This window comes from Alligator sinensis, unplaced genomic scaffold (assembly GCF_000455745.1).
Source record: "Alligator sinensis unplaced genomic scaffold, ASM45574v1 scaffold1295_1, whole genome shotgun sequence".
NCBI classification, from domain to species: domain Eukaryota; kingdom Metazoa; phylum Chordata; order Crocodylia; family Alligatoridae; genus Alligator; species Alligator sinensis.
The window spans coordinates 2,666,435-2,678,663 of NW_005841880.1; the positions used below are offsets into that span (position 1 = coordinate 2,666,435).

The 12,229-nt window shown below is 49.5% G+C and overlaps 1 long non-coding RNA gene across 2 annotated transcripts in view; it reads right to left on the reverse strand.

Annotated features, from left to right (window-relative positions):
- Positions 1-12,229, reverse strand: part of LOC102367747 — a 115,025-nt gene that overhangs the window by 18,127 nt on the left and 84,669 nt on the right. Inside the window, exon 5 of one of the 2 annotated variants that reach the window (XR_323104.1) lies at positions 7,115-7,271. The exons of the other annotated variant lie outside the window; for it this stretch is intronic. This is a non-coding gene — a long non-coding RNA (uncharacterized LOC102367747). Of the gene's footprint in view, positions 1-7,114; positions 7,272-12,229 lie in introns of those variants that run through there. 2 annotated transcript variants of the gene reach the window in all.

Here is a 12,229-nt window from a genome sequence, read left to right on the forward strand (position 1 = left end):
TTGCATGCACGGACCAACCTAAGCCGCTCACTGATGCCTGTCTTTCCTGTCCTGCGTCTCAGATGTCTTGCCCACCGGTCTGAGAGGATTCTAGCTGTTGGTTTGGGGTGCTGGCAGGCAGGGAGGAAGCAGGAAAGGTGGAGAGTACAGGAAAGAGAAGAGGAAAAAAATATTAAAAGAAAGTGGCGTTTGCTTTGGGGTTAACTGGATGATGAATTATGACAGGTGCACACTTGAGTGAGTCGTACTAGCAGAGCTCTCTTTTCTCTCTGCCCACTGCAATGCCAGCGTGGCTTCTCCATCACAATGAATGCTGTTTCAAGGTTACTTAAGCGATAAATTATGTTATATGCTTAACGTCCCAGCCAATAACACCCACCCATGACTTGCTCATCCTCCACATTTATTTTCTCTTCACCCATGCATGGCTGGGAAAGCTGCTCCTTCTTGTTCACTTCATTAAAGGAAAGGAGGAGCCCTATCCATTCAACAATCCACTGAAAGGCTGTAGCTGATAATTAAAATAGCAGGGACCAGATCCTCAGCGGGTGTTGATTGGTGTAGCTCTGCTGTAGTCAAAGGAAGTGATTTCCCCCAACTGGGGATTTATGAAGGAACTGATGAGGGAATCTGGAGTGAAAGCTGGCACAAGGCAGGAATTACAAGGGCACTGCCCGAGATGCCAAAGGAGGAGCGGGTACAGAGGCCAAGGCTGCGAGTGCACAATCAATGCTCGTTCCATGCGGGTCTGATCCTTGGTTATCCTGCACCGGTGCAACGAGAGTGTAAAACACTGCCTTGCACAATGTCCTCATTTTGCTCTGGGGTAGATGACCCCATGCGGTACCAGGCAAAGCAGAGGCTGGACCTGTCTGCACAAGGAAGTTAGGATGCAGGCAAGGCAGGTCAGGTGTGAATTTACAGTGCGACAGCTACTGCATGCCAGCACCCCCGTGCACAGTCAGAATCCCTTTGTACAAAAAGACACCGATCCACTTTCAGTGCGCCCTTACGAGCGTCCACATGGGGAGCTGGTGCGGCGTGGCCAGTGCAAACTCCCACCCTAGCTTACCAGTGCTTGTTTCCGTGTGTGGACAACCCCTGGCACCCAATATCCCCGGGGAACGCCGCAGAGGATTCAGCTACACAAACGCCACGTCTACACGAGACGCCGACTCCGCAGTAGCTCGTTGCTATTGCACAATAGCATCGCGGGGCACGGAGCGTGGTGTGACACTACCACGCAGTAGTAACGAGAGCATCACCGCAAAGCCATTTGGGGACACTACGGTTACTGGACAGTCGTTTAGTACGTGTGTCTGCAAGCACTAAATATCTGCGCCGTAACAACCGTGCAGTCAGCATCTCGTGTAGACGTGGCCGAAGGCAGCTAATCACAGGTGAACAGAAGACGTGTTGCCGTGGGGCCTGATTCTGCTTTTAGGTACAAGAGTGTAAATCGGGGGGGGCCCCCGCACCTCAGCTGAGATCAGGGCTTTGGGGTGAGGGATGGGATATACTTTTCTAATCATAAGCCACTGGGTGAAGCTTCTAGGTGGATGCACACAGGGACCAGCAGCATGGCTATCGTTACTGTGCTTCCCATTCACAAAAATCTCCGTCCCTTAGCCTCGCTGCCGGTACAGACGAACACCAGTAGGTTTGTGCGCGTATACAGCGATGCAATGGTACGACTACCTGCGGATGCCCTTCCAGGAACTGCTGCACAGAGGGTGGGCACAGGCAGCTTTAACCTACAGTTGGGCCCTTCAGGCTCCTGAGGCCGCAATGGACCCAAGCGTGAACCAAAGCAGGTGGCCCAATTTACACTAGTCTCCCAAGGGCTGCTCCAGTGTCCGATGGAGCAGTAAGTCTGCTTGCAAGAAGCCTGCTTATTGCAAGCAGACTTATTCTCCATCAGACGCTTTCACCCTGGACTCTGCTCCCAGCCAAGGGGTTGCACGAAGGAGCTGAAACCAGGGGCAGCCTCCCTCTCTCAGGTCCCAGGAACCCCACGGGAAGTCTCTGGTCCCAGTTCTCCTGCCCCCATGTGCCTTGATTGATCGGGGTCCTTTGGGACTCTTCCTTGGATTCAGGAACATTTTTTGAAGCCTGGGGCGTTTCAAACTTGAAGCTTCTCAGACTCAACGACCTGGCATTTTTCAACGAAATGCTGTATCATCAGTAAAGTTCCTGAGCGACAATATGAGAAACCCAGCGAAAAAGCACAGTACCAAATCTTCTTTATACCCCTTATGGTAAAGTCCCATCTCTTCTTCACTGCAGGGGATGCTGCAGGTCCCCTCAACAGCTGTATGCAGCCAGCTATGTGTTCAGACCTCATACGCCAGACGCCCTTGTCGGCAGATGCACGCAGAATCAGATGCAGCGTGTTCAAACCATGTACAATTACGTGCAATTGTTTCTCCATTGCAAAGAGAGGTAGTATCAATGAAGCAGCAGTTATGGTCTCGCATTAGTGATCTTCAAAGACAGTCATGTGGCCATTGTCCATTATGACCAGGGTAAATGAAGATGAATGAAGGCATTGACTAAGTGAGTTTTGATGCTCCATATGCCTCTATTCATATACTGCAGAGAGGCCTGGTTTCGGAGAAGCAGCAGAAGGGAACATTTCCACAGGGCAAATTGATAATGAAAGTGTCATTTTGAATCCCAAAAAGGAGTAAGTTTAGATATGGATACAGAAGCCAGGTCACCCGAGATTTGGATAAAGATAGGAAACATCAATATACAGGACTTAGGCTATATTAAATCAAGTGGTAATAATGACTGGCATTCGTCATCCAGTAACTACTTGCTATTAGTCTCCTTCCCAGGACCTCAAAGCACTTTATAGCCAAAGCCTGAATAAGTCTCGTGCCAGCCCAGAAACAGCGGGGAAACCGAGGAAGAAAGAGGGGACAAGCCCAAATTTTCAAATGCAATTTTGGCTCCTCCAACTTGAGACAGATAGGACCTGGCTTCCAGCCAGGCACTGAGCACCCACAGCTCCCACTGACTTCAACTGGAGTTGCGGGCGCTCGGCACTCGAGAATCGGACCCTTAGTATCTGGAGTCAGCACGATAACGTCTGTGGCTGTGAGAGCCCACCTGTCCTTCCCCTGCTGCCTCCCTCTCTGATCTCTGGCTTTTCCCCTTCTGGGGAAAAAAAAGGGGGACCCCATGACAGTGGGCACTTTGGAAATCATGCCCTATACAACGTTTCAAGGTCATGCAGCAAGTCAATGAGAAGAGGACCCAGGAGTCCTGATTCTGGTCCCCCTTGGGTCTAATCAACCCTGCCTTGCGTAACCATTTGAACAATTGGCTTCTTTCGCAGAGTGACTTATAGATGCTATTCTAAGGAGAGCCAGTCAATATATTTGTTTTCCTTTTGATATACAGCCGCGATAGGAAGCCATGCATGAAGTTTATTAAACCTGGATAATTTTCTATCGGTTCTGCGAACTATTGATTCTATGCATATAGTTATCTGGCTCAACTTCAACCCCCACAAAAAAATCATTTGAAAACAGAAAAAGCATATCATTCCTCAGAAACATGGCTAATGTGGGATGTAAAACGTCACCGCATGGATGCACTAGCAGAACTCCTCGGATCAATTGGCCAAAGACAAGCGTGTTATTTAGGAGTCATTTGCAAGCAGGCAAATTAAAGCAGGATTTTTTTTTAAAGGATAAAACAGCTTGACAACGGATGTTAAGCATCTGAATGACTTCTTTTAGTGCATCTAGGGCCAGCTGATGTCCTAGATGGATGTGCAAAGCGGGGAGGACAAAAGGGGTTTCCTTTCTCATCTGTGCCTCCTGTACAGGAAAATGAGAGAGGGGAGAAGACAGTATCAAGAGCAAAGCTGGCTAGATGCAAACCACTTCCTTGTGGTTGGGATCTTGAGGAGATATGGTACCAGTCCAACTCCGCAGTGTCTCTGAACTCAATCCCAAAATACGAGCATGCAGAATAATGAAAGGATGAACCCAAATGAAACCCTGAACCTTGGGGAAATCTGGGTCTGGACTGTGACTCGCATCCCCCTGTAGAAACAGCTTCATTGTTAAGTGGGCTCAGGACCCACCACTTTGAGTCCATCCTAAACTCACAAAAGGATTCAAAGGATTATCCCTGCAAGGGAGCAGGGGGATGGACCTCCTCACACCCCCGGCACACAGCCTGTGTCGGAGGCATCCAAGCAGCTTGCTGCCCCCAGTGCTGCTGGCTATGGGGCAAGCAGCAGATGCCTTCCTGCACAAGGCAAATCTGTCTTGGCCACATCCCTGTTATGCACTATTGCACCAAGGAGATCCTCCACGGGGATTTGCTCAGAGATGTGTATATATACATACGCACAGCTGGCCGGTGTCCTCCTCTGGGAGAGCTCTGCTACTTTCCAGCAGCTATCTAGGATGCTCACTCAATTCCCACTTTTGAAACCTAAATAAGTGGCCAGATTTGCACCAGTCCAACGCACTGGCTGCACGCTGGGGGCAGTGTAACCCTACTCTCAGTGGTGCCAGAAGACATCTATATTGCAAGCTAAAGACTTGATGCCAACATCCCCAAGCCAACTTTGACTTAGCTTGGGTGCTATTTAGCAGTGCAACCCCAGGCTTCAGGGCAGGCTGCACAAGTCTGCATGGGACACTGCGTAAGGGCGCAGAGCCTGAAGCCCACGCTGCTTTGGCGACCCTGTTGCCATACCCGAAATGAGCTCATTTAAAGCTTGCTTGGTTACATTTACATGAACTGCTACGTCCCCTTCGGAAAGTGGTGCAGACACACCTGAAATGAGACCAGGAACAAGGCAACAGTGAATCCAGGCCAGCGTTTTGAAGGGCATCCACCCACTGCCCTAGCACTACCCCATGCACACCTGCTCCGTGGACTTTGCCTACCCACGCGTTTGCTTGACACAAATGTGGGTGGCATTAAGACACCTCTACATTTTGCAGATGCTCCTCTAGACTGGACTGCAATGCAGTTCAAAAACCTCACAGCTTGGTCCAGCTTCGCTTTTCAAACCCAAAGCCACCGTGTTGCTTTCTCGGCACTTTTGCATTGTAAACCAGAGAAGCTATTCCTTTCTTTCCTTTTTCTTGTTAATCTTTAAATCTTCATGCTTAACTGATACTCGGTACAAACAAACCATTATCGTGCCCGTATTGTGATGGGAACGGCAATACGTGTAAAGATGCTTATCTGAAATAATAGGGCAACATGCTTTGCTGCATCAGTATCACGGTGCCTACACTTGGATTAGCACGTCGGTACGGCTTTGATAGACTTCCTTCGGTTGAAGTTTAATCCGCTGGTTCTCCTCCGCCGTGGGCTGCTTGAGACCAGCTGCGCAGCATCATCGTACAAGACAGAGCATATGCATGAGTAAACAAATTAAGGCTATCTCCGAAACAACAGGCCTGTGGCTTCCTGGAAGAGCTGCAAAGAGAAACTTAATCAACAGCAGCGGGTGAAATGGGAAAGGGGAGGAGACGGACCTCTGGCTAATGAAGGTGATATTTTCTGATTGCAAACACTTGCCTGCAGGACTCGAGCAGGGAATCAACGGGGTCAGCGTTGCAGGGTAATGAAGCAGCGTCGCATGTTGTGCCTGAGGAAATCGAACCAGGACTAGGTTCGGTTTAAAGGTCTGCTCCAGTAAAAGGCCTGGTCTTCGCTTACAGAAGGGTTGGGTTGCGATCATGGTAAAGACCCAGAGCACACCAGGCACTCGGAGGTGTTCTCCCCTATTGCTAACATAAAATAAGACCACAGAGGCCTTGTCCGCTCTGGGACTGGACTATATATTAGGGAGCCACCACTTGGGATGCAAGCTATGGGGCTTGTTTGCAATCAGAGGCCGTGTCCAGATGAGCGTGGCCGTGCGGTACATGGCACCGCAGGCCTGTCTGTGCACATGCAGCTGTTCTCTGTATTGCAAAGGAGCAATGCAGGAGGGGTGGACCGCTGGATATCCAGGGGTCAAACAAACCCATGCAAAGCAAAAAGTGGAGCAGTGCATGCAGGGGCAGCTCTGGCTGTCGGCAAGGCTCCGAGCGGCAGGATCGTCGCTGCTGCAGCTGCAGGAGGCCCCCAGGTAAGGCTGCGGAGGCCGGCCCAGGGCTGGCCCCACCCGGGTAACTTGCCACGTGCCAGAGGGTGCGTGGCACAGGTGTTCCCCGGGCACAAGGTGTCCGGCTGCTAGCTGCCCCCAAGGAATCAAATGTCCACCCTCATATGGATGTGGCCAGATGGTGCAAATACTCATTCATTAACGCTCTTTTGCTCCTGCGCATTAAGTTTAGTACCTCTAATGTGAGATACTAACTACATGCGCATTAGGCTGCCCTAATGCACAGTTGCAAAAGTGCACACTTTTCTAGTGATACTTAATGAGCAGTAGCCTAATTTTACTGTGCATTAGCATATTAGCAGGGTTTTCGCCATGATGCTCCAATGCGCAGTAAGATAAGCTACTGCACATTAAAGCGCACATGTACATGTGACCAGAAAGTTGTCGCATTTGGCTTATAGCAGTTTAAAAACCCAGTTTCATGACATCTCTGCAAACTCCTGCAGGGACACTTTTGTTTTGGGGGTCGGACTCGATGATCTGTTGAGGTCCCTTCCGACCCTAGCATCTATGAATCTATGAAAAAAAAAGCTGCCTTACATTGGCTCAGCTTGCACCCCTGAGTTGAGGCTTGTCTACAGGTAAAAGGGAACCGAGATTAAAAAGTTGTGCTCCTTGACACTTCCACCGTTACAGAGCTGACTGCTTCCCTGCTCTGCTTCGGGTTTCCCCCCGTAAGGTAGTCTGCCTCTCGTCCCTATCTGAATCCCAGGGTCGATAGTCATGAATCTTCTGACGGGATATACTACCCAGGAATAAACCACAACCATGCCGGTCCCTTTGCATTTCAGCTACTTGCCCTTCTTTAGGAACTTGTGACCAAGGACATTAACCCACAGCCTTCTTAAAGTATTTTCTTCCTTTACTGAGTAGTTGAAACAGAACTGATGGGAAGAAAACAATTTTTAAAACAACAAGCAGCCCATGGGCATATTTGATCTGATTTAATCTTTCTCTTGGGAGCATCTTTTTTCCCCTCTTCCGTTTGAGGAACTGATCAGAATCCATTTATATTCTCGGAGAAATTCTCTCTGCATGCCTGTCCCAGTCTGAGCCACCATGTTCAAATTGGTTTGGGGAACATCTCCAGAAGCTTGGTTTCCGATGTAGTGCATCTACACTGATACAATGGAAATGGGTAAAACCAGATTGTAAAAAAGTAATAGAAGCGGGGATGCTCAACCTGGCGATCTTCAAAAAAATGTCTTGACACCCACCTTGCTGGGATCATTTGATCCCAGTGGTCTTTCCTGCACAGGGAGGGGCAGGTGCCCCATGCACGGAGGGGGCTGGACCCCATGATCTGTAAGGTCCCTTCCAGCCCCTAGCAACTATGAAACTATGAACTCAAATGGATTTTGTTATTTTGGTTCCATTTGTGAGCAGAGCAGGCCTTATTTAAAGGCACAAGCTCCTCAACCAATAGGTGGGAGGTCGAAATGGATATAAAGGTGTATCCATGCACAAACCTGCACTGCCTTAACTAAATTAGTGAAACTGGAACAACTTTGTAGGCCAGAACCTGAGCCTTGTGTGTCAATACAAGACTAATGTTGAGCCCCTGGAGGGGTCAGGTGCTATATACCTATACAAAAAAAAAAAAATCAGGATTTTTGCAACTGAGTAATCCTGATCGAACTAGTCCTAGCTAGGTATGAGGATGGTGAGTATCTTCTTGGGCCCAGAGAGAACAAAGGCAGAAGGGGCTATTGATGGAAAACCTTAGGAATGGTCTAGGGAACATAGGCATCTCTATAGCAGTCTGCCTTCGACACTGTCCCAAGTAAGATGCTGGAAAGGACTGTGCCACTGTGTTTAATCATGCAACATCCCCCTCGTTCAGGGGAAGTCTCCTCTCATACCCAAGGAGCTAGTGGTTGGACTATTATATTTTTAAAGCCTGCATAATGTAACAGTAGAGCCTCTCGTCACCATTTTCCAAGTGAGGTGCTAGGAGGCTGAGCGACTTGTTCAAGGTTGCTCAGTGAGTCAGTGGCAGACTGAGAAGCCGAATGGAAGGACTGTGCTCCATTCATAATACAGCAGCAAAGAGAAGCGGGGGGAAAAACGACTCAGTTGAGGTTTGGTTGGCAGTCTGGCAAAGTCAATGCAATGCATTAATTATGATCATATGACCCCCAAGGCTCTTCTTACTGCCCAATTGCACCATTTGTGACAAAGCATCCCAGTGAAGGTGACAGAGTTAAACGTATGTTCGTTCCAGGGCATTCACATAGCTCAAGATAGATTGCAAACTAAATATATTAACAGCAGCAGAGGAAGCATATACTGACCATATACTGACATCACAAGGCTCACTATGAACAAGGCGACATCGGGACCCTGCAGGAAGCTGCAGAGAAAGTTGTGATGAGAAATTTTACTTACCTCTGGCCTGGATGCAGAAGTAGCCTAGCAGTAATGCTCAGCAGTGTCCCAGCACCACCCCAACAACACCCAGGGAGCAGGATGATATAAGTGCCTTTGTCAGAATGACAAACCCTTGTTAGCGTGTCGATCTACGGCCCAATGTCTTCCACCTCATCGTCATCGTCACAAGCATGTGTGAGTCCCCATTTTGCACGAGGCCAGTGCCTTGCTGATTGTGAAAGACTCCAACTGGCACCAAAGACACAGTCGCACGAACAGAGGAGCATGATGAAGGCAGAATTGCTGGATGTAGCTCTGGCACATATTTGCAAGCTTTGCTACGATCTCATAACCCCTTGGGTCATTTCCCAGGAAAGGAGATCCAAGACATACAGGCTGCACTTTAAACTCCACAGTGACCAAGCAGGAGACGGACAAATGAAGACTGAAGAACAGCAGATTGTAACCACATGAGAAGGAGCTTGGAGCAGATGCTGGAGATCTTTATTCACGTAGCTATCCTATGCTGATCTGTGTCTTGTCTAACGGTGGTTGTGGCTTTGGAGGGTTTTATGGGAAAAGTCAAGATCAGGTACTGCTCTGGCTGTCAAACAAGCACCACCTAGGTGGTTTGATACCTTTTCAGGCCTGAATAGTGGCAAGATTGGGACTGGTTTAATCATTATCCTCCAATCCTTGCCTTAGGCATCCATCACTCTGTAAGCCAACCTGATAGTGCCCCATGTTACTGCCTTTTTCATCATCTCCTTCCCACCTTTGCTTGGTCCCTCTCTGCTCTTGTGCTGTCTCTTCTTCTTCAGTGTTTTAATTTCAAACTCTATACTTCTTCTACAGTGCAGCAGAGATGTCCAGTGATCGAGAGATCTGGTATGAGCACGTCTGTCCATTCAGAGCCGGAGATCCTGGCTCATTTTGTGTTGCAAGAAGCCACAGGGAGCTGCCTGCTCCGGTTTTGCAAGCTCTGGCAGGGCTGTACTGCGTACTGCTGTATTTTTCCAGCCCCTGCCAGTTTCCAAGACAAATCAACACTGGGGGATGAGCATGGCAGTTCCAAGAGCTCAGGGAACAGCCTGACACGACATGCGTGCAAGCCAAGAATGCTCTGCCTTTTGCCTTTTAAATATTGATATGATGATTTGTTGGCTGTTATATCTTTCCTGGGAGCAAGGGACCAAAAAGGGACTGTGCCACATACCTCCTTGGGCGCTAGGTGGTTGCACGCTCGGCTTCGGCATCAAGGTGGATTCCATTGAGCTGCATGGAGCTGGGCCCCGAAGTCCAGCTGTAAGCTGCAAGCTGCTTCTCTCCTGTCCAGAGAAGTCCTGGGTCCAACACACGTCTCTACATTTAAGCAACATCACCCTCGTTCACAGCTCCAGCTCCCGGTAGAAATCTGCAAGCTCAATGAAATGACAGAAGCACTAACTCCTTCGCTGAGAAGGAAGGGGCTTCTCTAAGACCTCCTGGGATAGCTAGACAGCCATGTGCTACAGCGATTCCCTCGCTCCTGGAGGCCGAACGATGAAGGACGGTTGACCTACACTTTGTGTAGCTGGTAAAGGTCCATACGGGATGAGACCTTTGGATCATGAAGCAGGACTTGCATTGCTCCAGCTAGGAGCAGTAGCACTCCATCAGATACAACTGACTGTGGCAACCTTGGGCTCAGCGTATCGCTGCACATTGAAATCACAACGTACCCCCAAACAGCTGCTCTGTTAGATCTGAAGTCGGGCCACAGCCACAAGATGCAGACCTGCATCCCGATTTCTGTGGATGCTGAAGTCTGGCATGCTCCTATCCAGTCATTGCCCGGCAGGACCCCGACTCATCCAGATGCCCAATGTGCTTAAAACGAAGCATGCGAGTAGAGCAAAAGGGGCTATGCACGTACTTAAGAGTTCGGCACGTGCCTAAGCCCCTTGCAGCAGCATCTCTAAGGGGCATTTGGGCTCTGGCAAGGCTAGGTTTTGATTCATTCCCTGCGCCTGATGATGATTTTTTTTTCAGATCTAGGCTTTCACTCCCGTCTCCTCTCTCATTAGAATTGGATTGGGTTAGCTAAACTCCTTTCGTAAAGCAGCGATTCCATTTTCCTCCAGTCTTAAGCAGCTTCAATCCATCTTACTGCATTACAGGATCTGCGTTGATTGTTCTACTGTACTGAGTAATAACAACTTGTACTTTCCAGATTACCCCAGGGAACTGGATTCGCAGCTTATCTGTGCCGCGTATTGCGGAGGGCAGACGCGCACCGGGGTAACTTGATTTGTCACCAGAACAAAGCAGAGAGCAGAGAGAGGCAGAGAGAGATGGGCTGCAGGAACAAAAGGATTTAAAGGAGGAGATGAGGACTGTTGGCATCCCAGGGAGGGCGCTTCAGTGGCAGAGAAGGAAGAAAGGGACAGGACTTTGGCTAGGAGCAAAGAAGAATAGAAAAAGCAACGGGAGATCCTTCCAGGGCCCTCTGCAGGGGACATCCAACTTCAGGAGGAGTGCTGTGAGCCCGTGTGGGGAGACACGGAGAAATGGCACAGCAGGAGGAGGTCCAGTTGGGAAGCAGGGTAGAGAGGAGGAGAAACACAAGATTCACAAGCAGAAGCTCGTACTTCCACACAGATAACGGTTTCCCGCTGATCAGTAAAATCAGGGGCGGACTGGAAGCTCTTCTTGCGGGGAAAAAAAAAAAAGGGATGCAGGGAAGCAGTTAGCGTGATGAACCGGGGGGATGCTGAACGGAAGAGCATGCAGGAAAATAAGCCACGGGCTAGAGCACCAGACTAAAGCAGCCGAAGCTTTATTCCACGTCTGAACTCTTAAGATCTCTTCTGCATAAGTTATCCCATTCAAAATGCAGGCACCGAGATAAGCAGTGCAAAGAGCAATGCTGTTAGTTCGGGGGTTTCTGGATGGCAGAACCCCGCTGCTCCCTTCCCACCTCTGCCACTGGTTCATTGTTGAATCACGGGCATGTCACTTCCCCTCCCCGGGCCTCACGAGAAAGCTCCATATCAGCCTTCCTAATGTGCCCCGAGAAACGTGGCCTCAAAATGCAAGGACGAGATTTTACAAGCGCAATAAAGAAAGAAGCCTCGGCAGTTGGCACCTTCTGGCGACACCGGCAGCACAGAGACCGGAGCCTATTTCCAGAGGTGCAAGCAAAATCCCAGTCGACTTCTGCAGAGCTGCAGCTGGCTTTCGCTCGAGGGCTACTTTCTTTAGAACAACCCTGTTATTGTGCGCTCTGCAGATTAGTGTGCGCTTCGGCAGGTCCAGAAGTGATTGTCGCGTAATCGGCTGTCTGCTTTAGAGATAAGACGTTCATGTATGTCCTCGGTAATAACATGGGGGGAAGGGATCACAGCTGCAATCCAGCAGGAGTGTGGATCCCGGCGCGCAGTCCCATTTCCAGCCGGCTTTTAGCCCCCCAAAAGCATCTTTGCTTTTTCCTAGGGTCACGAGACCGCTGCTTCTCTGGCCGTGTCCAGTGCTTCCTTAGTGCCCTCTTTGTCTCCTGCGGTGCCTCTGCCTGCATCATCATCATCATCATCACGCCCACCACACAGAGCTCCAACAAAAAGTACCCAGCAAAGCCAGCGTTTTGGGTGGTGTTTCCTATTCATAGATTCATAGATGTTAGGGTCGGAAGGGACCTCAATAGATCATCGAGTCCGACCCCCTGCATAA